Source organism: Spea bombifrons, chromosome 3 (assembly GCF_027358695.1).
Source record: "Spea bombifrons isolate aSpeBom1 chromosome 3, aSpeBom1.2.pri, whole genome shotgun sequence".
Taxonomy (NCBI): Eukaryota; Metazoa; Chordata; class Amphibia; order Anura; family Pelobatidae; genus Spea; species Spea bombifrons.
This window is the reverse complement of record NC_071089.1, coordinates 60,400,983-60,428,229: the sequence shown is the minus strand read 5'-3', so window position 1 is coordinate 60,428,229 and position 27,247 is coordinate 60,400,983.

The following is a 27,247-nucleotide window of genomic DNA, read 5'->3' as shown; positions in this document are numbered from 1 at the left end:
GTGTAACAGAGTGTAAGAGAGTGTAACAGAGTGTAAGAGAGTGTAAGAGACAGTAACAGAGTGTAAGAGGGTGTAAGAGACAGTAGCAGAGTGTAGGAGACAGTAACAGAGTGTAAGAGACAGTAACAGAGTATAGGAGACAGTAAAAGAGTGTAAGAGACAGTAACAGAGTGTACGAGACAGTAACAGAGTGTAAGATACAGTAACAGAGTGTATGACAGTGTAGTAGAGTGTAAGAGACAGTAACAGAGCGTAAGAGATAGTAGCAGAGTGTAAGAGACAGTAGCAGAGTGAAATAGACAGTAACAGAGTGTAAGAGACAGTAGCAGAGTGTAAGTGACAGTAACAGAATGTAAGAGACAGTAGCAGAGTGTAAGAGAGTGTAAGAGACAGTAACAGTGTGTAAGAGGGTGTAACAGAGTGTAAGAGAGTGTAACAGAGTATAGGAGACAGTAACAGAGTATAGGAGACAGTAACAGAGTGTAAGAGACAGTAACAGAGTATAGGAGACAGTAACAGAGTATAGGAGACAGTAACAGAGTGTAAGAGACAGTAACAGAGTGTAAGATACAGTAACAGAGTGTATGACAGTGTAGTAGAGTGTAAGAGACAGTAACAGAGCGTAAGAGATAGTAGCAGAGTGTAAGAGACAGTAGCAGAGTGAAAGAGACAGTAACAGAGTGTAGGAGACAGTAGCAGAGTGTAAGAGACAGTAACAGAGGGTAAGAGACAGTAACAGTGTGTAAGAGGGTGTAAGAGAGTGTAACAGAGTGTAAGAGAGTGTAAGAGACAGTAACAGAGTGTAAGAGGGTGTAAGAGACAGTAGCAGAGTGTAGGAGAGGGTAAGAGAGTGTAAGAGACAGTAACATAGTGTAAGAGACAGTAACAGAGTATATGAGACAGCAGCAGAGTGTAAGAGAGTGTAACAGAGTATAGGAGACAGTAACAGAGTATAGGAGACAGTAACAGAGTGTAAAAGACAGTAACAGAGTATAGGAGACAGTAACAGAGTGTAAGAGACAGTAACAGAGTGTACGAGACAGTAACAGAGTGTAAGATACAGTAACAGAGTGTATGACAGTGTAGTAGAGTGTAAGAGACAGTAACAGAGCGTAAGAGATAGTAGCAGAGTGTAAGAGACAGTAGCAGTGTGAAATAGACAGTAACAGAGTGTAAGAGACAGTAGCAGAGTGTAAGTGACAGTAACAGAGAGTAAGAGAGTGTAAGAGACAGTAACAGTGTGTAAGAGGGTGTAACAGAGTATAGGAGACAGTAACAGAGTATAGGAGACAGTAGCAGAGTGAAAGAGACAGTAACAGAGTGTAAGAGACAGTAGCAGAGTGTAAGAGACAGTAACAGAGTGTAAGAGACAGTAGCAGAGTGTAAGAGAGTGTAACAGACAGTAACAGTGTGTAACAGGGTGTAACAGCGTGTAAGAGAGTGTAACAGCGTGTAAGAGAGTGTAAGAGAGTGTAAGAGAGTGTAAGAGACAGTAACAGAGTGTAAGAGACAGTAACAGAGCATATGAGACAGCAGCAGAGTGTAAGAGAGTGTAACAGAGTATAGGAGACAGTAACAGAGTATAGGAGACAGTAACAGAGTATAGGAGACAGTAACAGAGTGTAAGAGACAGTAACAGAGTATAGGAGACAGTAACAGAGTGTAAGAGACAGTAACAGAGTGTACGAGACAGTAACAGAGTGTATGACAGTGTAGTAGAGTGTAAGAGACAGTAACAGAGCGTAAGAGATAGTAGCAGAGTGTAAGAGACAGTAGCAGAGTGAAATAGACAGTAACAGAGTGTAAGAGACAGTAGCAGAGTGTAAGTGACAGTAACAGAATGTAAGAGACAGTAGCAGAGTGTAAGAGAGTGTAAGAGACAGTAACAGTGTGTAAGAGGGTGTAACAGAGTGTAAGAGAGTGTAACAGAGTATAGGAGACAGTAACAGAGTATAGGAGACAGTAACAGAGTGTAAGAGACAGTAACAGAGTATAGGAGACAGTAACAGAGTGTAAGAGACAGTAACAGAGTGTACGAGACAGTAACAGAGTGTAAGATACAGTAACAGAGTGTATGACAGTGTAGTAGAGTCTAAGAGACAGTAACAGAGCGTAAGAGATAGTAGCAGTGTGTAAGAGACAGTAGCAGAGTGAAAGAGACAGTAACAGAGTGTAGGAGACAGTAGCAGAGTGTAAGAGACAGTAACAGAGGGTAAGAGACAGTAGCAGAGTGTAAGAGAGTGTAAGAGACAGTAACAGTGTGTAAGAGGGTGTAACAGCGTGTAAGAGAGTGTTACAGAGTGTAAGAGAGTGCAAGAGACAGTAACAGAGTGTAAGAGGGTGTAAGAGACAGTAGCAGGGTGTAGGAGAGGGTAAGAGAGTGTAAGAGACAGTAACATAGTGTAAGAGACAGTAACAGAGTATATGAGACAGCAGCAGAGTGTAAGAGAGTGTAAAAGAGTATAGGAGACAGTAACAGAGTATAGGAGACAGTAACAGAGTGTAAAAGACAGTAACAGAGTATAGGAGACAGTAACAGAGTGTAAGAGACAGTAACAGAGTGTACGAGACAGTAACAGAGTGTAAGATACAGTAACAGAGTATATGAGACAGCAGCAGAGTGTAAGAGAGTGTAACAGAGTATAGGAGACAGTAACAGAGTATAGGAGACAGTAAAAGAGTGTAAGAGACAGTAACAGAGTGTACGAGACAGTAACAGAGTGTAAGATACAGTAACAGAGTGTATGACAGTGTAGTAGAGTGTAAGAGACAGTAACGGAGCGTAAGAGATAGTAGCAGAGTGTAAGAGACAGTAGCAGAGTGAAATAGACAGTAACAGAGTGTAAGAGACAGTAGCAGAGTGTAAGTGACAGTAACAGAATGTAAGAGACAGTAGCATAGTGTAAGAGAGTGTAAGAGACAGTAACAGTGTGTAAGAGGGTGTAACAGAGTGTAAGAGAGTGTAACAGAGTATAGGAGACAGTAACAGAGTATAGGAGACAGTAACAGAGTGTAAGAGACAGTAACAGAGTGTAAGATACAGTAACAGAGTGTATGACAGTGTAGTAGAGTGTAAGAGACAGTAACAGAGTGTAGGAGACAGTAGCAGAGTGTAAGAGACAGTAACAGAGGGTAAGAGACAGTAGCAGAGTGAAATAGACAGTAACAGAGTGTAAGAGACAGTAGCAGAGTGTAAGTGACAGTAACAGAATGTAAGAGACAGTAGCAGAGTGTAAGAGAGTGTAAGAGACAGTAACAGTGTGTAAGAGGGTGTAACAGAGTGTAAGAGAGTGTAACAGAGTATAGGAGACAGTAACAGAGTATAGGAGACAGTAACAGAGTGTACGAGACAGTAACAGAGTGTAAGATACAGTAACAGAGTGTATGACAGTGTAGTAGAGTGTAAGAGACAGTAACAGAGCGTAAGAGATAGTAGCAGAGTGTAAGAGACAGTAGCAGAGTGAAAGAGACAGTAACAGAGTGTAGGAGACAGTAGCAGAGTGTAAGAGACAGTAACAGAGGGTAAGAGACAGTAGCAGAGTGAAATAGACAGTAACAGAGTGTAAGAGACAGTAGCAGAGTGTAAGTGACAGTAACAGAATGTAAGAGACAGTATCAGAGTGTAAGAGAGTGTAAGAGACAGTAACAGTGTGTAAGAGGGTGTAACAGAGTGTAAGAGAGTGTAACAGAGTATAGGAGACAGTAACAGAGTATAGGAGACAGTAACAGAGTGTAAGAGACAGTAACAGAGTATAGGAGACAGTAACAGAGTAAAGGAGGCAGTAACAGAGTGTAAGAGACAGTAACAGAGTGTACGAGACAGTAACAGAGTGTAAGATACAGTAACAGAGTGTATGACAGTGTAGTAGAGTGTAAGAGACAGTAACAGAGCGTAAGAGATAGTAGCAGAGTGGAAGAGACAGTAGCAGAGTGAAAGAGACAGTAACAGAGTGAAAGAGACAGTAGCAGAGTGTAGTAGAGTGTAGTAGAGTGTAAGAGAGTGTCACATGGCATATACCGTCCTCTAGGATCACATAGTCCAGAATGATCTCAGTATACTGTGAACGTCTCTGGGGATCTCTTCGCGTAGACATCGTAAACCTGTGTAAGAGACAGTAGCAGAGAGTAAGAGACGGTAACAGAGTATAGGAGACAGTAACAGAGTGTAAGAGAATGTAAGAGACAGTAACAGAGTGTAAGAGAGTGTAAGAGAGTGTAAGAGACAGTAACAGAGTGTAAGAGACAGTAACAGAGTATATGAGACAGCAGCAGAGTGTAAGAGAGTGTAACAGAGTATAGGAGACAGTAACAGAGTATAGGAGACAGTAACAGAGTGTAAGAGACAGTAACAGAGTGTAAGAGACAGTAACAGAGTGTAAGAGACAGTAGCAGAGTGTAAGTGACAGTAACAGAATGTAAGAGACAGTAGCAGAGTGTAAGAGAGTGTAAGAGACAGTAACAGTGTGTAAGAGGGTGTAACAGAGTGTAAGAGAGTGTAACAGAGTATAGGAGACAGTAACAGAGTATAGGAGACAGTAACAGAGTGTAAGAGACAGTAACAGAGTATAGGAGACAGTAACAGAGTATAGGAGGCAGTAACAGAGTGTAAGAGACAGTAACAGAGTGTACAAGACAGTAACAGAGTGTAAGATACAGTAACAGAGTGTATGACAGTGTAGTAGAGTGTAAGAGACAGTAACAGAGCGTAAGAGATAGTAGCAGAGTGTAAGAGACAGTAGCAGAGTGAAAGAGACAGTAACAGAGTGAAAGAGACAGTAGCAGAGTGTAGTAGAGTGTAGTAGAGTGTAAGAGAGTGTCACATGGCATATACCGTCCTCTAGGATCACATAGTCCAGAATGATCTCAGTATACTGTGAACGTCTCTGGGGATCTCTTCGCGTAGACATCGTAAACCTGTGTAAGAGACAGTAGCAGAGAGTAAGAGACGGTAACAGAGTATAGGAGACAGTAACAGAGTGTAAGAGAATGTAAGAGACAGTAACAGAGTGTAAGAGAGTGTAAGAGACAGTAACAGAGTGTAAGAGACAGTAACAGAGTATATGAGACAGCAGCAGAGTGTAAGAGAGTGTAACAGAGTATAGGAGACAGTAACAGAGTATAGGAGACAGTAACAGAGTGCAAGAGACAGTAACAGAGTGTAAGAGACAGTAACAGAGTGTAAGAGACAGTAGCAGAGTGTAAGTGACAGTAACAGAATGTAAGAGACAGTAGCAGAGTGTAAGAGACAGTAACAGTGTGTAAGAGGGTGTAACAGAGTGTAAGAGAGTGTAACAGAGTATAGGAGACAGTAACAGAGTATAGGAGACAGTAACAGAGTGTAAGAGACAGTAACAGAGTATAGGAGACAGTAACAGAGTATAGGAGGCAGTAACAGAGTGTAAGAGACAGTAACAGAGTGTACGAGACAGTAACAGAGTGTAAGATACAGTAACAGAGTGTATGACAGTGTAGTAGAGTGTAAGAGACAGTAACAGAGCGTAAGAGATAGTAGCAGAGTGTAAGAGACAGTAGCAGAGTGAAAGAGACAGTAACAGAGTGTAGGAGACAGTAGCAGAGTGTAAGAGACAGTAACAGAGGGTAAGAGACAGTAGCAGAGTGAAATAGACAGTAACAGAGTGTAAGAGACAGTAGCAGAGTGTAAGTGACAGTAACAGAATGTAAGAGACAGTAGCAGAGTGTAAGAGAGTGTAAGAGACAGTAACAGTGTGTAAGAGGGTGTAACAGAGTGTAAGAGAGTGTAACAGAGTATAGGAGACAGTAACAGAGTATAGGAGACAGTAACAGAGTGTAAGAGACAGTAACAGAGTATAGGAGACAGTAACAGAGTAAAGGAGGCAGTAACAGAGTGTAAGAGACAGTAACAGAGTGTACGAGACAGTAACAGAGTGTAAGATACAGTAACAGAGTGTATGACAGTGTAGTAGAGTGTAAGAGACAGTAACAGAGCGTAAGAGATAGTAGCAGAGTGTAAGAGACATTAGCAGAGTAAAAGAGACAGTAACAGAGTGAAAGAGACAGTAGCAGAGTGTAGTAGAGTGTAGTAGAGTGTAAGAGAGTGTCACATGGCATATACCGTCCTCTAGGATCACATAGTCCAGAATGATCTCAGTATACTGTGAACGTCTCTGGGGATCTCTTCGCGTAGACATCGTAAACCTGTGTAAGAGACAGTAGCAGAGAGTAAGAGACGGTAACAGAGTATAGGAGACAGTAACAGAGTGTAAGAGAATGTAAGAGACAGTAACAGAGTGTAAGAGAGTGTAAGAGAGTGTAAGAGACAGTAACAGAGTGTAAGAGACAGTAACAGAGTATATGAGACAGCAGCAGAGTGTAAGAGAGTGTAACAGAGTATAGGATACAGTAACAGAGTATAGGAGACAGTAACAGAGTGTAAGAGACAGTAACAGAGTGTAAGAGACAGTAACAGAGTGTAAGAGACAGTAGCAGAGTGTAAGTGACAGTAACAGAATGTAAGAGACAGTAGCAGAGTGTAAGAGAGTGTAAGAGACAGTAACAGTGTGTAAGAGGGTGTAACAGAGTGTAAGAGAGTGTAACAGAGTATAGGAGACAGTAACAGAGTATAGGAGACAGTAACAGAGTGTAAGAGACAGTAACAGAGTATAGGAGACAGTAACAGAGTATAGGAGGCAGTAACAGAGTGTAAGAGACAGTAACAGAGTGTAAGATACAGTAACAGAGTGTATGACAGTGTAGTAGAGTGTAAGAGACAGTAACAGAGCGTAAGAGATAGTAGCAGAGTGTAAGAGACAGTAGCAGAGTGAAAGAGACAGTAACAGAGTGTAGGAGACAGTAGCAGAGGGTAATAGACAGTAACAGAGGGTAAGAGACAGTAGCAGAGTGAAATAGACAGTAACAGAGTGTAAGAGACAGTAGCAGAGTGTAAGTGACAGTAACAGAATGTAAGAGACAGTAGCAGAGTGTAAGAGAGTGTAAGAGACAGTAACAGTGTGTAAGAGGGTGTAACAGAGTGTAAGAGAGTGTAACAGAGTGTAAGAGAGTGTAAGAGACAGTAACAGAGTGTAAGAGGGTGTAAGAGACAGTAGCAGAGTGTAGGAGAGGGTAAGAGAGTGTAAGAGACAGTAACATAGTGTAAGAGACAGTAACAGAGTATATGAGACAGCAGCAGAGTGTAAGAGAGTGTAACAGAGTATAGGAGACAGTAACAGAGTATAGGAGACAGTAACAGAGTGTAAAAGACAGTAACAGAGTATAGGACACAGTAACAGAGTGTAAGAGACAGTAACAGAGTGTACGAGACAGTAACAGAGTGTAAGATACAGTAACAGAGTATATGAGACAGCAGCAGAGTGTAAGAGAGTGTAACAGAGTATAGGAGACAGTAACAGAGTATAGGAGACAGTAACAGAGTGTAAGAGACAGTAACAGAGTATAGGAGACAGTAAAAGAGTGTAAGAGACAGTAACAGAGTGTACGAGACAGTAACAGAGTGTACGAGACAGTAACAGAGTGTATGACAGTGTAGTAGAGTGTAAGAGACAGTAACAGAGCGTAAGAGATAGTAGCAGAGTGTAAGAGACAGTAGCAGAGTGAAATAGACAGTAACAGAGTGTAAGAGACAGTAGCAGAGTGTAAGTGACAGTAACAGAATGTAAGAGACAGTAGCAGAGTGTAAGAGAGTGTAAGAGACAGTAACAGTGTGTAAGAGGGTGTAACAGAGTGTAAGAGAGTGTAACAGAGTATAGGAGACAGTAACAGAGTATAGGAGACAGTAACAGAGTGTAAGATACAGTAACAGAGTATAGGAGACAGTAACAGAGTATAGGAGACAGTAACAGAGTGTAAGAGACAGTAACAGAGTGTAAGATACAGTAACAGAGTGTATGACAGTGTAGTAGAGTGTAAGAGACAGTAACAGAGCGTAAGAGATAGTAGCAGAGTGTAAGAGACAGTAGCAGAGTGAAAGAGACAGTAACAGAGTGTAGGAGACAGTAGCAGAGTGTAAGAGACAGTAACAGAGGGTAAGAGACAGTAACAGTGTGTAAGAGGGTGTAACAGCGTGTAAGAGAGTGTAACAGAGTGTAAGAGAGTGTAAGAGACAGTAACAGAGTGTAAGAGGGTGTAAGAGACAGTAGCAGAGTGTAGGAGAGGGTAAGAGAGTGTAAGAGACAGTAACATAGTGTAAGAGACAGTAACAGAGTATATGAGACAGCAGCAGAGTGTAAGAGAGTGTAACAGAGTATAGGAGACAGTAACAGAGTATAGGAGACAGTAACAGAGTGTAAAAGACAGTAACAGAGTATAGGAGACAGTAACAGAGTGTAAGAGACAGTAACAGAGTGTACGAGACAGTAACAGAGTGTAAGATACAGTAACAGAGTATATGAGACAGCAGCAGAGTGTAAGAGAGTGTAACAGAGTATAGGAGACAGTAACAGAGTATAGGAGACAGTAACAGAGTGTAAGAGACAGTAACAGAGTATAGGAGACAGTAAAAGAGTGTAAGAGACAGTAACAGAGTGTACGAGACAGTAACAGAGTGTAAGATACAGTAACAGAGTGTATGACAGTGTAGTAGAGTGTAAGAGATAGTAGCAGAGTGTAAGAGACAGTAGCAGAGTGAAATAGACAGTAACAGAGTGTAAGAGACAGTAGCAGAGTGTAAGTGACAGTAACAGAATGTAAGAGACAGTAGCAGAGTGTAAGAGAGTGTAAGAGACAGTAACAGTGTGTAAGAGGGTGTAACAGAGTGTAAGAGAGTGTAACAGAGTATAGGAGACAGTAACAGAGTATAGGAGACAGTAACAGAGTGTAAGAGACAGTAACAGAGTATAGGAGACAGTAACAGAGTATAGGAGACAGTAACAGAGTATAGGAGACAGTAACAGAGTGTAAGAGACAGTAACAGAGTGTAAGATACAGTAACAGAGTGTATGACAGTGTAGTAGAGTGTAAGAGACAGTAACAAAGCGTAAGAGATAGTAGCAGAGTGTAAGAGACAGTAGCAGAGTGAAAGAGACAGTAACAGAGTGTAGGAGACAGTAGCAGAGTGTAAGAGACAGTAACAGAGTGTAAGAGACAGTAACAGTGTGTAAGAGGGTGTAACAGCGTGTAAGAGAGTGTTACAGAGTGTAAGAGAGTGCAAGAGACAGTAACAGAGTGTAAGAGGGTGTAAGAGACAGTAGCAGAGTGCAGGAGAGGGTAAGAGAGTGTAAGAGACAGTAACATAGTGTAAGAGACAGTAACAGAGTATATGAGACAGCAGCAGAGTGTAAGAGAGTGTAACAGAGTATAGGAGACAGTAACAGAGTATAGGAAACCGTAACAGAGTGTAAAAGACAGTAACAGAGTATAGGAGACAGTAACAGAGTGTAAGAGACAGTAACAGAGTGTACGAGACAGTAACAGAGTGTAAGATACAGTAACAGAGTATATGAGACAGCAGCAGAGTGTAAGAGAGTGTAACAGAGTATAGGAGACAGTAACAGAGTATAGGAGACAGTAAAAGAGTGTAAGAGACAGTAACAGAGTGTACGAGACAGTAACAGAGTGTAAGATACAGTAACAGAGTGTATGACAGTGTAGTAGAGTGTAAGAGACAGTAACGGAGCGTAAGAGATAGTAGCAGAGTGTAAGAGACAGTAGCAGAGTGAAATAGACAGTAACAGAGTGTAAGAGACAGTAGCAGAGTGTAAGTGACAGTAACAGAATGTAAGAGACAGTAGCAGAGTGTAAGAGAGTGTAGGAGACAGTAACAGTGTGTAAGAGGGTGTAACAGAGTGTAAGAGAGTGTAACAGAGTATCTGAGACAGTAACAGAGTATAGGAGACAGTAACAGAGTGTAAGAGACAGTAACAGAGTGTAAGATACAGTAACAGAGTGTATGACAGTGTAGTAGAGTGTAAGAGACAGTAACAGAGCGTAAGAGATAGTAGCAGAGTGTAAGAGACAGTAGCAGAGTGAAAGAGACAGTAACAGAGTGTAGGAGACAGTAGCAGAGTGTAAGAGACAGTAACAGAGGGTAAGAGACAGTAGCAGAGTGAAATAGACAGTAACAGAGTGTAAGAGACAGTAGCAGAGTGTAAGTGACAGTAACAGAATGTAAGAGACAGTAGCAGAGTGTAAGAGAGTGTAAGAGACAGTAACAGTGTGTAAGAGGGTGTAACAGAGTGTAAGAGAGTGTAACAGAGTATAGGAGACAGTAAAAGAGTGTAAGAGACAGTAACAGAGTATAGGAGACAGTAACAGAGTAAAGGAGGCAGTAACAGAGTGTAAGAGACAGTAACAGAGTGTACGAGACAGTAACAGAGTGTAAGATACAGTAACAGAGTGTATGACAGTGTAGTAGAGTGTAAGAGACAGTAACAGAGCGTAAGAGATAGTAGCAGAGTGTAAGAGACAGTAGCAGAGTGAAAGAGACAGTAACAGAGTGAAAGAGACAGTAGCAGAGTGTAGTAGAGTGTAGTAGAGTGTAAGAGAGTGTCACATGGCATATACCGTCCTCTAGGATCACATAGTCCAGAATGATCTCAGTATACTGTGAACGTCTCTGGGGATCTCTTCGCGTAGACATCGTAAACCTGTGTAAGAGACAGTAGCAGAGAGTAAGAGACGGTAACAGAGTATAGGAGACAGTAACAGAGTGTAAGAGAATGTAAGAGACAGTAACAGAGTGTAAGAGAGTGTAACAGAGTGTAAGAGACAGTAGCAGAGTGAAAGAGACAGTAACAGAGTGTAGGAGACAGTAGCAGAGTGTAAGAGACAGTAACAGAGGGTAAGAGACAGTAGCAGAGTGTAAGAGAGTGTAAGAGACAGTAACAGTGTGTAAGAGGGTGTAACAGCGTGTAAGAGAGTGTAACAGAGTGTAAGAGAGTGTAAGAGACAGTAACAGAGTGTAAGAGGGTGTAAGAGACAGTAGCAGAGTGTAGGAGAGGGTAAAAGAGTGTAAGAGACAGTAACAGAGTATATGAGACAGCAGCAGAGTGTAAGAGAGTGTAACAGAGTATAGGAGACAGTAACAGAGTATAGGAGACAGTAACAGAGTGTAAGAGACAGTAACAGAGTATAGGAGACAGTAACAGAGTGTAAAAGACAGTAACAGAGTGTACGAGACAGTAACAGAGTGTAAGATACAGTAACAGAGTGTATGACAGTGTAGTAGAGTGTAAGAGACAGTAACACAGCGTAAGAGATAGTAGCAGAGTGTAAGAGACAGTAGCAGAGTGAAATAGACAGTAACAGAGTGTAAGAGACAGTAGCAGAGTGTAAGTGACAGTAACAGAATGTAAGAGACAGTAGCAGAGTGTAAGAGACAGTAACAGTGTGTAAGAGGGTGTAACAGAGTGTAAGAGAGTGTAACAGAGTATAGGAGACAGTAACAGAGTATAGGAGACAGTAACAGAGTGTAAGAGACAGTAACAGAGTATAGGAGACAGTAACAGAGTATAGGAGACAGTAACAGAGTGTAAGAGACAGTAACAGAGTGTACGAGACAGTAACAGAGTGTAAGATACAGTAACAGAGTATATGACAGTGTAGTAGAGTGTAAGAGACAGTAACAGAGCGTAAGAGATAGTAGCAGAGTGTAAGAGACAGTAGCAGAGTGAAATAGACAGTAACAGAGTGTAAGAGACAGTAACAGTGTGTAAGAGGGTGTAACAGAGTGTAAGAGAGTGTAACAGAGTATAGGAGACAGTAACAGAGTATAGGAGACAGTAACAGAGTGTAAGAGACAGTAACAGAGTATAGGAGACAGTAACAGAGTGTAAGAGACAGTAACAGAGTGTACGAGACAGTAACAGAGTGTAAGATACAGTAACAGAGTGTATGACAGTGTAGTAGAGTGTAAGAGACAGTAACAGAGCGTAAGAGATAGTAGCAGTGTGTAAGAGACAGTAGCAGAGTGAAAGAGACAGTAACAGAGTGTAGGAGACAGTAGCAGAGTGTAAGAGACAGTAACAGAGTGTAAGAGACAGTAACAGAGGGTAAGAGACAGTAGCAGAGTGTAAGAGAGTGTAAGAGACAGTAACAGTGTGTAAGAGGGTGTAACAGCGTGTAAGAGAGTGTTACAGAGTGTAAGAGAGTGCAAGAGACAGTAACAGAGTGTAAGAGGGTGTAAGAGACAGTAGCAGAGTGTAGGAGAGGGTAAGAGAGTGTAAGAGACAGTAACATAGTGTAAGAGACAGTAACAGAGTATATGAGACAGCAGCAGAGTGTAAGAGAGTGTAACAGAGTATAGGAGACAGTAACAGAGTATAGGAGACAGTAACAGAGTGTAAAAGACAGTAACAGAGTATAGGAGACAGTAACAGAGTGTAAGAGACAGTAACAGAGTGTACGAGACAGTAACAGAGTGTAAGATACAGTAACAGAGTATATGAGACAGCAGCAGAGTGTAAGAGAGTGTAACAGAGTATAGGAGACAGTAACAGAGTATAGGAGACAGTAAAAGAGTGTAAGAGACAGTAAAGGAGTGTACGAGACAGTAACAGAGTGTAAGATACAGTAACAGAGTGTATGACAGTGTAGTAGAGTGTAAGAGACAGTAACGGAGCGTAAGAGATAGTAGCAGAGTGTAAGAGACAGTAGCAGAGTGAAATAGACAGTAACAGAGTGTAAGAGACAGTAGCAGAGTGTAAGTGACAGTAACAGAATGTAAGAGACAGTAGCAGAGTGTAAGAGAGTGTAAGAGACAGTAACAGTGTGTAAGAGGGTGTAACAGAGTGTAAGAGAGTGTAACAGAGTATAGGAGACAGTAACAGAGTATAGGAGACAGTAACAGAGTGTACGAGACAGTAACAGAGTGTAAGATACAGTAACAGAGTGTATGACAGTGTAGTAGAGTGTAAGAGACAGTAACAGAGCGTAAGAGATAGTAGCAGAGTGTAAGAGACAGTAGCAGAGTGAAAGAGACAGTAACAGAGTGTAGGAGACAGTAGCAGAGTGTAAGAGACAGTAACAGAGGGTAAGAGACAGTAGCAGAGTGAAATAGACAGTAACATAGTGTAAGAGACAGTAGCAGAGTGTAAGTGACAGTAACAGAATGTAAGAGACAGTAGCAGAGTGTAAGAGAGTGTAAGAGACAGTAACAGTGTGTAAGAGGGTGTAACAGAGTGTAAGAGAGTGTAACAGAGTATAGGAGACAGTAACAGAGTATAGGAGACAGTAACAGAGTGTAAGAGACAGTAACAGAGTATAGGAGACAGTAACAGAGTAAAGGAGGCAGTAACAGAGTGTAAGAGACAGTAACAGAGTGTACGAGACAGTAACAGAGTGTAAGATACAGTAACAGAGTGTATGACAGTGTAGTAGAGTGTAAGAGACAGTAACAGAGCGTAAGAGATAGTAGCAGAGTATAAGAGACAGTAGCAGAGTGAAAGAGACAGTAACAGAGTGAAAGAGACAGTAGCAGAGTGTAGTAGAGTGTAAGAGAGTGTCACATGGCATATACCGTCCTCTAGGATCACATAGTCCAGAATGATCTCAGTATACTATGAACGTCTCTGGGGATCTCTTCGCGTAGACATCGTAAACCTGTGTAAGAGACAGTAGCAGAGAGTAAGAGACGGTAACAGAGTATAGGAGACAGTAACAGAGTGTAAGAGAATGTAAGAGACAGTAACAGAGTGTAAGAGAGTGTAAGAGACAGTAACAGAGTGTAAGAGACAGTAACAGAGTATATGAGACAGCAGCAGAGTGTAAGAGAGTGTAACAGAGTATAGGAGACAGTAACAGAGTATAGGAGACAGTACCAGAGTGCAAGAGACAGTAACAGAGTGTAAGAGACAGTAACAGAGTGTAAGAGACAGTAGCAGAGTGTAAGTGACAGTAACAGAATGTAAGAGACAGTAGCAGAGTGTAAGAGACAGTAACAGTGTGTAAGAGGGTGTAACAGAGTGTAAGAGAGTGTAACAGAGTATAGGAGACAGTAACAGAGTATAGGAGACAGTAACAGAGTGTAAGAGACAGTAACAGAGTATAGGAGGCAGTAACAGAGTGTAAGAGACAGTAACAGAGTGTACGAGACAGTAACAGAGTGTAAGATACAGTAACAGAGTGTATGACAGTGTAGTAGAGTGTAAGAGACAGTAACAGAGCGTAAGAGATAGTAGCAGAGTGTAAGAGACAGTAGCAGAGTGAAAGAGACAATAACAGAGTGTAGGAGACAGTAGCAGAGTGTAAGAGACAGTAACAGAGGGTAAGAGACAGTAGCAGAGTGAAATAGACAGTAACAGAGTGTAAGAGACAGTAGCAGAGTGTAAGTGACAGTAACAGAATGTAAGAGACAGTAGCAGAGTATAAGAGAGTGTAAGAGACAGTAACAGTGTGTAAGAGGGTGTAACAGAGTGTAAGAGAGTGTAACAGAGTATAGGAGACAGTAACAGAGTATAGGAGACAGTAACAGAGTGTAAGAGACAGTAACAGAGTATAGGAGACAGTAACAGAGTAAAGGAGGCAGTAACAGAGTGTAAGAGACAGTAACAGAGTGTACGAGACAGTAACAGAGTGTAAGATACAGTAACAGAGTGTATGACAGTGTAGTAGAGTGTAAGAGACAGTAACAGAGCGTAAGAGATAGTAGCAGAGTGTAAGAGACAGTAGCAGAGTGAAAGAGACAGTAACAGAGTGAAAGAGACAGTAGCAGAGTGTAGTAGAGTGTAAGAGAGTGTCACATGGCATATACCGTCCTCTAGGATCACATAGTCCAGAATGATCTCAGTATACTGTGAACGTCTCTGGGGATCTCTTCGCGTAGGCATCGTAAACCTGTGTAAGAGACAGTAGCAGAGAGTAAGAGACGGTAACAGAGTATAGGAGACAGTAACAGAGTGTAAGAGAATGTAAGAGACAGTAACAGAGTGTAAGAGAGTGTAAGAGAGTGTAAGAGACAGTAACAGAGTGTAAGAGACAGTAACAGAGTATATGAGACAGCAGCAGAGTGTAAGAGAGTGTAACAGAGTATAGGAGACAGTAACAGAGTATAGGAGACAGTAACAGAGTGTAAGAGACAGTAACAGAGTGTAAGAGACAGTAACAGAGTGTAAGAGACAGTAGCAGAGTGTAAGTGACAGTAACAGAATGTAAGAGACAGTAGCAGAGTGTAAGAGAGTGTAAGAGACAGTAACAGTGTGTAAGAGGGTGTAACAGAGTGTAAGAGAGTGTAACAGAGTATAGGAGACAGTAACAGAGTATAGGAGACAGTAACAGAGTGTAAGAGACAGTAACAGAGTATAGGAGACAGTAACAGAGTATAGGAGGCAGTAACAGAGTGTAAGAGACAGTAACAGAGTGTAAGATACAGTAACAGAGTGTATGACAGTGTAGTAGAGTGTAAGAGACAGTAACAGAGCGTAAGAGATAGTAGCAGAGTGTAAGAGACAGTAGCAGAGTGAAAGAGACAGTAACAGAGTGTAGGAGACAGTAGCAGAGGGTAATAGACAGTAACAGAGTGTAAGAGACAGTAGCAGAGTGAAATAGACAGTAACAGAGTGTAAGAGACAGTAGCAGAGTGTAAGTGACAGTAACAGAATGTAAGAGACAGTAGCAGAGTGTAAGAGAGTGTAAGAGACAGTAACAGTGTGTAAGAGGGTGTAACAGAGTGTAAGAGAGTGTAACAGAGTGTAAGAGAGTGTAAGAGACAGTAACAGAGTGTAAGAGGGTGTAAGAGACAGTAGCAGAGTGTAGGAGAGGGTAAGAGAGTGTAAGAGACAGTAACATAGTGTAAGAGACAGTAACAGAGTATATGAGACAGCAGCAGAGTGTAAGAGAGTGTAACAGAGTATAGGAGACAGTAACAGAGTATAGGAGACAGTAACAGAGTGTAAAAGACAGTAACAGAGTATAGGAGACAGTAACAGAGTGTAAGAGACAGTAACAGAGTGTACGAGACAGTAACAGAGTGTAAGATACAGTAACAGAGTATATGAGACAGCAGCAGAGTGTAAGAGAGTGTAACAGAGTATAGGAGACAGTAACAGAGTATAGGAGACAGTAACAGAGTGTAAGAGACAGTAACAGAGTGTACGAGACAGTAACAGAGTGTAAGATACAGTAACAGAGTGTATGACAGTGTAGTAGAGTGTAAGAGACAGTAACAGAGCGTAAGAGATAGTAGCAGAGTGTAAGAGACAGTAGCAGAGTGAAATAGACAGTAACAGAGTGTAAGAGACAGTAGCAGAGTGTAAGTGACAGTAACAGAATGTAAGAGACAGTAGCAGAGTGTAAGAGAGTGTAAGAGACAGTAACAGTGTGTAAGAGGGTGTAACAGAGTGTAAGAGAGTGTGACAGAGTATAGGAGACAGTAACAGAGTATAGGAGACAGTAACAGAGTGTAAGAGACAGTAACAGAGTATAGGAGACAGTAACAGAGTATAGGAGACAGTAACAGAGTGTAAGAGACAGTAACAGAGTGTAAGATACAGTAACAGAGTGTATGACAGTGTAGTAGAGTGTAAGAGACAGTAACAGAGCGTAAGAGATAGTAGCAGAGTGTAAGAGACAGTAGCAGAGTGAAAGAGACAGTAACAGAGTGTAGGAGACAGTGGCAGAGTGTAAGAGACAGTAACAGAGGGTAAGAGACAGTAACAGTGTGTAAGAGGGTGTAACAGCGTGTAAGAGAGTGTAACAGAGTGTAAGAGAGTGTAAGAGACAGTAACAGAGTGTAAGAGGGTGTAAGAGACAGTAGCAGAGTGTAGGAGAGGGTAAGAGAGTGTAAGAGACAGTAACATAGTGTAAGAGACAGTAACAGAGTATATGAGACAGCAGCAGAGTGTAAGAGAGTGTAACAGAGTATAGGAGACAGTAACAGAGTATAGGAGACAGTAACAGAGTGTAAAAGACAGTAACAGAGTATAGGAGACAGTAACAGAGTGTAAGAGACAGTAACAGAGTGTACGAGACAGTAACAGAGTGTAAGATACAGTAACAGAGTGTATGACAGTGTAGTAGAGTGTAAGAGACAGTAACAGAGCGTAAGAGATAGTAGCAGAGTGTAAGAGACAGTAGCAGCGTGAAATAGACAGTAACAGAGTGTAAGAGACAGTAGCAGAGTGTAAGTGACAGTAACAGAGAGTAAGAGAGTGTAAGAGACAGTAACAGTGTGTAAGAGGGTGTAACAGAGTATAGGAGACAGTAACAGAGTATAGGAGACAGTAGCAGAGTGAAAGAGACAGTAACAGAGTGTGAGAGACAGTAGCAGAGTGTAAGAGACAGTAACAGAGTGTAAGAGACAGTAGCAGAGTGTAAGAGAGTGTAACAGACAGTAACAGTGTGTAACAGGGTGTAACAGCGTGTAAGAGAGTGTAACAGCGTGTAAGAGAGTGTAAGAGAGTGTAAGAGACAGTAACAGAGTGTAAGAGACAGTAACAGAGTATATGAGACAGCAGCAGAGTGTAAGAGAGTGTAACAGAGTATAGGAGACAGTAACAGAGTATAGGAGACAGTAAAAGAGTATAGGAGACAGTAACAGAGTGTAAGAGACAGTAACAGAGTATAGGAGACAGTAACAGAGTGTAAGAGACAGTAACAGAGTGTACGAGACAGTAACAGAGTGTATGACAGTGTAGTAGAGTGTAAGAGACAGTAACAGAGCGTAAGAGATAGTAGCAGAGTGTAAGAGACAGTAGCAGAGTGAAATAGACAGTAACAGAGTGTAAGAGACAGTAGCAGAGTGTAAGTGACAGTAACAGAATGTAAGAGACAGTAGCAGAGTGTAAGAGAGTGTAAGAGACAGTAACAGTGTGTAAGAGGGTGTAACAGAGTGTAAGAGAGTGTAACAGAGTATAGGAGACAGTAACAGAGTATAGGAGACAGTAACAGAGTGTAAGAGACAGTAACAGAGTATAGGAGACAGTAACAGAGTGTAAGAGACAGTAACAGAGTGTACGAGACAGTAACAGAGTGTAAGATACAGTAACAGAGTGTATGACAGTGTAGTAGAGTCTAAGAGACAGTAACAGAGCGTAAGAGATAGTAGCAGTGTGTAAGAGACAGTAGCAGAGTGAAAGAGACAGTAACAGAGTGTAGGAGACAGTAGCAGAGTGTAAGAGACAGTAACAGAGGGTAAGAGACAGTAGCAGAGTGTAAGAGAGTGTAAGAGACAGTAACAGTGTGTAAGAGGGTGTAACAGCGTGTAAGAGAGTGTTACAGAGTGTAAGAGAGTGCAAGAGACAGTAACAGAGTGTAAGAGGGTGTAAGAGACAGTAGCAGGGTGTAGGAGAGGGTAAGAGAGTGTAAGAGACAGTAACATAGTGTAAGAGACAGTAACAGAGTATATGAGACAGCAGCAGAGTGTAAGAGAGTGTAACAGAGTATAGGAGACAGTAACAGAGTATAGGAGACAGTAACAGAGTGTAAAAGACAGTAACAGAGTATAGGAGACAGTAACAGAGTGTAAGAGACAGTAACAGAGTGTACGAGACAGTAACAGAGTGTAAGATACAGTAACAGAGTATATGAGACAGCAGCAGAGTGTAAGAGAGTGTAACAGAGTATAGGAGACAGTAACAGAGTATAGGAGACAGTAAAAGAGTGTAAGAGACAGTAACAGAGTGTACGAGACAGTAACAGAGTGTAAGATACAGTAACAGAGTGTATGACAGTGTAGTAGAGTGTAAGAGACAGTAACGGAGCGTAAGAGATAGTAGCAGAGTGTAAGAGACAGTAGAAGAGTGAAATAGACAGTAACAGAGTGTAAGAGACAGTAGCAGAGTGTAAGTGACAGTAACAGAATGTAAGAGACAGTAGCATAGTGTAAGAGAGTGTAAGAGACAGTAACAGTGTGTAAGAGGGTGTAACAGAGTGTAAGAGAGTGTAACAGAGTATAGGAGACAGTAACAGAGTATAGGAGACAGTAACAGAGTGTAAGAGACAGTAACAGAGTGTAAGATACAGTAACAGAGTGTATGACAGTGTAGTAGAGTGTAAGAGACAGTAACAGAGCATAAGAGATAGTAGCAGAGTGTAAGAGACAGTAGCAGAGTGAAAGAGACAGTAACAGAGTGTAGGAGACAGTAGCAGAGTGTAAGAGACAGTAACAGAGGGTAAGAGACAGTAGCAGAGTGAAATAGACAGTAACAGAGTGTAAGAGACAGTAGCAGAGTGTAAGTGACAGTAACAGAATGTAAGAGACAGTAGCAGAGTGTAAGAGAGTGTAAGAGACAGTAACAGTGTGTAAGAGGGTGTAACAGAGTGTAAGAGAGTGTAACAGAGTATAGGAGACAGTAACAGAGTATAGGAGACAGTAACAGAGTGTACGAGACAGTAACAGAGTGTAAGATACAGTAACAGAGTGTATGACAGTGTAGTAGAGTGTAAGAGACAGTAACAGAGCGTAAGAGATAGTAGCAGAGTGTAAGAGACAGTAGCAGAGTGAAATAGACAGTAACAGAGTGTAAGAGACAGTAGCAGAGTGTAAGTGACAGTAACAGAATGTAAGAGACAGTAGCAGAGTGTAAGAGAGTGTAAGAGACAGTAACAGTGTGTAAGAGGGTGTAACAGAGTGTAAGAGAGTGTAACAGAGTATAGGAGACAGTAACAGAGTATAGGAGACAGTAACAGAGTGTAAGAGACAGTAACAGAGTATAGGAGACAGTAACAGAGTATAGGAGACAGTAACAGAGTGTAAGAGACAGTAACAGAGTGTAAGATACAGTAACAGAGTGTATGACAGTGTAGTAGAGTGTAAGAGACAGTAACAGAGCGTAAGAGATAGTAGCAGAGTGTAAGAGACAGTAGCAGAGTGAAAGAGACAGTAACAGAGTGTAGGAGACAGTGGCAGAGTGTAAGAGACAGTAACAGAGGGTAAGAGACAGTAACAGTGTGTAAGAGGGTGTAACAGCGTGTAAGAGAGTGTAACAGAGTGTAAGAGAGTGTAAGAGACAGTAACAGAGTGTAAGAGGGTGTAAGAGACAGTAGCAGAGTGTAGGAGAGGGTAAGAGAGTGTAAGAGACAGTAACATAGTGTAAGAGACAGTAACAGAGTATATGAGACAGCAGCAGAGTGTAAGAGAGTGTAACAGAGTATAGGAGACAGTAACAGAGTATAGGAGACAGTAACAGAGTGTAAAAGACAGTAACAGAGTATAGGAGACAGTAACAGAGTGTAAGAGACAGTAACAGAGTGTACGAGACAGTAACAGAGTGTAAGAGACAGTAACAGAGCGTAAGAGATAGTAGCAGAGTGTAAGAGACAGTAGCAGCGTGAAATAGACAGTAACAGAGTGTAAGAGACAGTAGCAGAGTGTAAGTGACAGTAACAGAGAGTAAGAGAGTGTAAGAGACAGTAACAGTGTGTAAGAGGGTGTAACAGAGTATAGGAGACAGTAACAGAGTATAGGAGACAGTAGCAGAGTGAAAGAGACAGTAACAGAGTGTGAGAGACAGTAGCAGAGTGTAAGAGACAGTAACAGAGTGTAAGAGACAGTAGCAGAGTGTAAGAGAGTGTAACAGACAGTAACAGTGTGTAACAGGGTGTAACAGCGTGTAAGAGAGTGTAACAGCGTGTAAGAGAGTGTAAGAGAGTGTAAGAGAGTGTAAGAGACAGTAACAGAGTGTAAGAGACAGTAACAGAGTATATGAGACAGCAGCAGAGTGTAAGAGAGTGTAACAGAGTATAGGAGACAGTAACAGAGTATAGGAGACAGTAACAGAGTATAGGAGACAGTAACAGAGTGTAAGAGACAGTAACAGAGTATAGGAGACAGTAACAGAGTGTAAGAGACAGTAACAGAGTGTACGAGACAGTAACAGAGTGTATGACAGTGTAGTAGAGTGTAAGAGACAGTAACAGAGCGTAAGAGATAGTAGCAGAGTGTAAGAGACAGTAGCAGAGTGAAATAGACAGTAACAGAGTGTAAGAGACAGTAGCAGAGTGTAAGTGACAGTAACAGAATGTAAGAGACAGTAGCAGAGTGTAAGAGAGTGTAAGAGACAGTAACAGTGTGTAAGAGGGTGTAACAGAGTGTAAGAGAGTGTAACAGAGTATAGGAGACAGTAACAGAGTATAGGAGACAGTAACAGAGTGTAAGAGACAGTAACAGAGTATAGGAGACAGTAACAGAGTGTAAGAGACAGTAACAGAGTGTACGAGACAGTAACAGAGTGTAAGATACAGTAACAGAGTGTATGACAGTGTAGTAGAGTCTAAGAGACAGTAACAGAGCGTAAGAGATAGTAGCAGTGTGTAAGAGACAGTAGCAGAGTGAAAGAGACAGTAACAGAGTGTAGGAGACAGTAGCAGAGTGTAAGAGACAGTAACAGAGGGTAAGAGACAGTAGCAGAGTGTAAGAGAGTGTAAGAGACAGTAACAGTGTGTAAGAGGGTGTAACAGCGTGTAAGAGAGTGTTACAGAGTGTAAGAGAGTGCAAGAGACAGTAACAGAGTGTAAGAGGGTGTAAGAGACAGTAGCAGGGTGTAGGAGAGGGTAAGAGAGTGTAAGAGACAGTAACATAGTGTAAGAGACAGTAACAGAGTATATGAGACAGCAGCAGAGTGTAAGAGAGTGTAACAGAGTATAGGAGACAGTAACAGAGTATAGGAGACAGTAACAGAGTGTAAAAGACAGTAACAGAGTATAGGAGACAGTAACAGAGTGTAAGAGACAGTAACAGAGTGTACGAGACAGTAACAGAGTGTAAGATACAGTAACAGAGTATATGAGACAGCAGCAGAGTGTAAGAGAGTGTAACAGAGTATAGGAGACAGTAACAGAGTATAGGAGACAGTAAAAGAGTGTAAGAGACAGTAACAGAGTGTACGAGACAGTAACAGAGTGTAAGATACAGTAACAGAGTGTATGACAGTGTAGTAGAGTGTAAGAGACAGTAACGGAGCGTAAGAGATAGTAGCAGAGTGTAAGAGACAGTAGAAGAGTGAAATAGACAGTAACAGAGTGTAAGAGACAGTAGCAGAGTGTAAGTGACAGTAACAGAATGTAAGAGACAGTAGCATAGTGTAAGAGAGTGTAAGAGACAGTAACAGTGTGTAAGAATGTGTAACAGAGTGTAAGAGAGTGTAACAGAGTATAGGAGACAGTAACAGAGTATAGGAGACAGTAACAGAGTGTAAGAGACAGTAACAGAGTGTAAGATACAGTAACAGAGTGTATGACAGTGTAGTAGAGTGTAAGAGACAGTAACAGAGCATAAGAGATAGTAGCAGAGTGTAAGAGACAGTAGCAGAGTGAAAGAGACAGTAACAGAGTGTAGGAGACAGTAGCAGAGTGTAAGAGACAGTAACAGAGGGTAAGAGACAGTAGCAGAGTGAAATAGACAGTAACAGAGTGTAAGAGACAGTAGCAGAGTGTAAGTGACAGTAACAGAATGTAAGAGACAGTAGCAGAGTGTAAGAGAGTGTAAGAGACAGTAACAGTGTGTAAGAGGGTGTAACAGAGTGTAAGAGAGTGTAACAGAGTATAGGAGACAGTAACAGAGTATAGGAGACAGTAACAGAGTGTACGTGACAGTAACAGAGTGTAAGATACAGTAACAGAGTGTATGACAGTGTAGTAGAGTGTAAGAGACAGTAACAGAGCGTAAGAGATAGTAGCAGAGTGTAAGAGACAGTAGCAGAGTGAAAGAGACAGTAACAGAGTGTAGGAGACAGTAGCAGAGTGTAAGAGAGTGTAAGAGACAGTAACAGTGTGTAAGAGGGTATAACAGAGTGTAAGAGAGTGTAACAGAGTATAGGAGACAGTAACAGAGTATAGGAGACAGTAACAGAGTGTAAGAGACAGTAACAGAGTATAGGAGACAGTAACAGAGTAAAGGAGGCAGTAACAGAGTGTAAGAGACAGTAACAGAGTGTACGAGACAGTAACAGAGTGAAAGATACAGTAACAGAGTGTATGACAGTGTAGTAGAGTGTAAGAGACAGTAACAGAGCGTAAGAGATAGTAGCAGAGTGGAAGAGACAGTAGCAGAGTGAAAGAGACAGTAACAGAGTGAAAGAGACAGTAGCAGAGTGTAGTAGAGTGTAGTAGAGTGTAAGAGAGTGTCACATGGCATATACCGTCCTCTAGGATCACATAGTCCAGAATGATCTCAGTATACTGTGAACGTCTCTGGGGATCTCTTCGCGTAGACATCGTAAACCTGTGTAAGAGACAGTAGCAGAGAGTAAGAGACGGTAACAGAGTATAGGAGACAGTAACAGAGTGTAAGAGAATGTAAGAGACAGTAACAGAGTGTAAGAGAGTGTAAGAGACAGTAACAGAGTGTAAGAGACAGTAACAGAGTATATGAGACAGCAGCAGAGTGTAAGAGAGTGTAACAGAGTATAGGAGACAGTAACAGAGTATAGGAGACAGTAACAGAGTGTAAGAGACAGTAACAGAGTTTAAGAGACAGTAGCAGAGTGTAAGTGACAGTAACAGAATGTAAGAGACAGTAGCAGAGTGTAAGAGAGTGTAAGAGACAGTAACAGTGTGTAAGAGGGTGTAACAGAGTGTAAGAGAGTGTAACAGAGTATAGGAGACAGTAACAGAGTATAGGAGACAGTAACAGAGTGTAAGAGACAGTAACAGAGTATAGGAGACAGTAACAGAGTATAGGAGGCAGTAACAGAGTGTAAGAGACAGTAACAGAGTGTACGAGACAGTAACAGAGTGTAAGATACAGTAACAGAGTGTATGACAGTGTAGTAGAGTGTAAGAGACAGTAACAGAGCGTAAGAGATAGTAGCAGAGTGGAAGAGACAGTAGCAGAGTGAAAGAGACAGTAACAGAGTGAAAGAGATAGTAGCAGAGTGTAGTAGAGTGTAAGAGAGTGTCACATGGCATATACCGTCCTCTAGGATCACATAGTCCAGAATGATCTCAGTATACTGTGAACGTCTCTGGGGATCTCTTCGCGTAGACATCGTAAACCTGTGTAAGAGACAGTAGCAGAGAGTAAGAGACGGTAACAGAGTATAGGAGACAGTAACAGAGTGTAAGAGAATGTAAGAGACAGTAACAGAGTGTAAGAGAGTGTAAGAGAGTGTAAGAGACAGTAACAGAGTGTAAGAGACAGTAACAGAGTATATGAGACAGCAGCAGAGTGTAAGAGAGTGTAACAGAGTATAGGAGACAGTAACAGAGTATAGGAGACAGTAACAGAGTGTAAGAGACAGTAACAGAGTGTAAGAGACAGTAACAGAGTGTAAGAGACAGTAGCAGAGTGTAAGTGACAGTAACAGAATGTAAGAGACAGTAGTAGAGTGTAAGAGAGTGTAAGAGACAGTAACAGTGTGTAAGAGGGTGTAACAGAGTGTAAGAGAGTGTAACAGAGTATAGGAGACAGTAACAGAGTGTAAGAGACAGTAACAGAGTATAGGAGACAGTAACAGAGTATAGGAGGCAGTAACAGAGTGTAAGAGACAGTAACAGAGTGTACAAGACAGTAACAGAGTGTAAGATACAGTAACAGAGTGTATGACAGTGTAGTAGAGTGTAAGAGACAGTAACAGAGCGTAAGAGATAGTAGCAGAGTGTAAGAGACAGTAGCAGAGTGAAAGAGACAGTAACAGAGTGAAAGAGACAGTAGCAGAGTGTAGTAGAGTGTAGTAGAGTGTAAGAGAGTGTCACATGGCATATACCGTCCTCTAGGATCACATAGTCCAGAATGATCTCAGTATACTGTGAACGTCTCTGGGGATCTCTTCGCGTAGACATCGTAAACCTGTGTAAGAGACAGTAGCAGAGAGTAAGAGACGGTAACAGAGTATAGGAGACAGTAACAGAGTGTAAGAGAATGTAAGAGACAGTAACAGAGTGTAAGAGAGTGTAAGAGAGTGTAAGAGACAGTAACAGAGTGTAAGAGACAGTAACAGAGTATATGAGACAGCAGCAGAGTGTAAGAGAGTGTAACAGAGTATAGGAGACAGTAACAGAGTATAGGAGACAGTAACAGAGTGTAAGAGACAGTAACAGAGTGTAAGAGACAGTAACAGAGTGTAAGAGACAGTAGCAGAGTGTAAGTGACAGTAACAGAATGTAAGAGACAGTAGCAGAGTGTAAGAGAGTGTAAGAGACAGTAACAGTGTGTAAGAGGGTGTAACAGAGTGTAAGAGAGTGTAACAGAGTATAGGAGACAGTAACAGAGTATAGGAGACAGTAACAGAGTGTAAGAGACAGTAACAGAGTATAGGAGACAGTAACACAGTATAGGAGGCAGTAACAGAGTGTAAGAGACAGTAACAGAGTGTACGAGACAGTAACAGAGTGTAAGATACAGTAACAGAGTGTATGACAGTGTAGTAGAGTGTAAGAGACAGTAACAGAGCGTAAGAGATAGTAGCAGAGTGTAAGAGACAGTAGCAGAGTGAAAGAGACAGTAACAGAGTGTAGGAGACAGTAGCAGAGTGTAAGAGACAGTAACAGAGGGTAAGAGACAGTAGCAGAGTGAAATAAACAGTAACAGAGTGTAAGAGACAGTAGCAGAGTGTAAGTGACAGTAACAGAATGTAAGAGACAGTAGCAGAGTGTAAGAGAGTGTAAGAGACAGTAACAGTGTGTAAGAGGGTGTAACAGAGTGTAAGAGAGTGTAACAGAGTATAGGAGACAGTAACAGAGTATAGGAGACAGTAACAGAGTGTAAGAGACAGTAACAGAGTATAGGAGACAGTAACAGAGTAAAGGAGGCAGTAACAGAGTGTAAGAGACAGTAACAGAGTGTACGAGACAGTAACAGAGTGTAAGATACAGTAACAGAGTGTATGACAGTGTAGTAGAGTGTAAGAGACAGTAACAGAGCGTAAGAGATAGTAGCAGAGTGTAAGAGACAGTAGCAGAGTGAAAGAGACAGTAACAGAGTGAAAGAGACAGTAGCAGAGTGTAGTAGAGTGTAGTAGAGTGTAAGAGAGTGTCACATGGCATATACCGTCCTCTAGGATCACATAGTCCAGAATGATCTCAGTATACTGTGAACGTCTCTGGGGATCTCTTCGCGTAGACATCGTAAACCTGTGTAAGAGACAGTAGCAGAGAGTAAGAGACGGTAGCAGAGAGTAAGAGACGGTAACAGAGTATAGGAGACAGTAACAGAGTGTAAGAGAATGTAAGAGACAGTAACAGAGTGTAAGAGAGTGTAAGAGAGTGTAAGAGACAGTAACAGAGTGTAAGAGACAGTAACAGAGTATATGAGACAGCAGCAGAGTGTAAGAGAGTGTAACAGAGTATAGGAGACAGTAACAGAGTATAGGAGACAGTAACAGAGTGTAAGAGACAGTAACAGAGTGTAAGAGACAGTAACAGAGTGTAAGAGACAGTAGCAGAGTGTAAGTGACAGTAACAGAATGTAAGAGACAGTAGCAGAGTGTAAGAGAGTGTAAGAGACAGTAACAGTGTGTAAGAGGGTGTAACAGAGTGTAAGAGAGTGTAACAGAGTATAGGAGACAGTAACAGAGTATAGGAGACAGTAACAGAGTGTAAGAGACAGTAACAGAGTATAGGAGACAGTAACAGAGTATAGGAGGCAGTAACAGAGTGTAAGAGACAGTAACAGAGTGTACGAGACAGTAACAGAGTGTAAGATACAGTAACAGAGTGTATGACAGTGTAGTAGAGTGTAAGAGACAGTAACAGAGCGTAAGAGATAGTAGCAGAGTGTAAGAGACAGTAGCAGAGTGAAAGAGACAGTAACAGAGTGTAGGAGACAGTAGCAGAGTGTAAGAGACAGTAACAGAGGGTAAGAGACAGTAGCAGAGTGAAATAGACAGTAACAGAGTGTAAGAGACAGTAGCAGAGTGTAAGTGACAGTAACAGAATGTAAGAGACAGTAGCAGAGTGTAAGAGAGTGTAAGAGACAGTAACAGTGTGTAAGAGGGTGTAACAGAGTGTAAGAGAGTGTAACAGAGTATAGGAGACAGTAACAGAGTATAGGAGACAGTAACAGAGTGTAAGAGACAGTAACAGAGTATAGGAGACAGTAACAGAGTAAAGGAGGCAGTAACAGAGTGTAAGAGACAGTAACAGAGTGTACGAGACAGTAACAGAGTGTAAGATACAGTAACAGAGTGTATGACAGTGTAGTAGAGTGTAAGAGACAGTAACAGAGCGTAAGAGATAGTAGCAGAGTGTAAGAGACAGTAGCAGAGTGAAAGAGACAATAACAGAGTGAAATAGACAGTAGCAGAGTGTAGTAGAGTGTAAGAGAGTGTCACATGGCATATACCGTCCTCTAGGATCACATAGTCCAGAATGATCTCAGTATACTGTGAACGTCTCTGGGGATCTCTTCGCGTAGACATCGTAAACCTGTGTAAGAGACAGT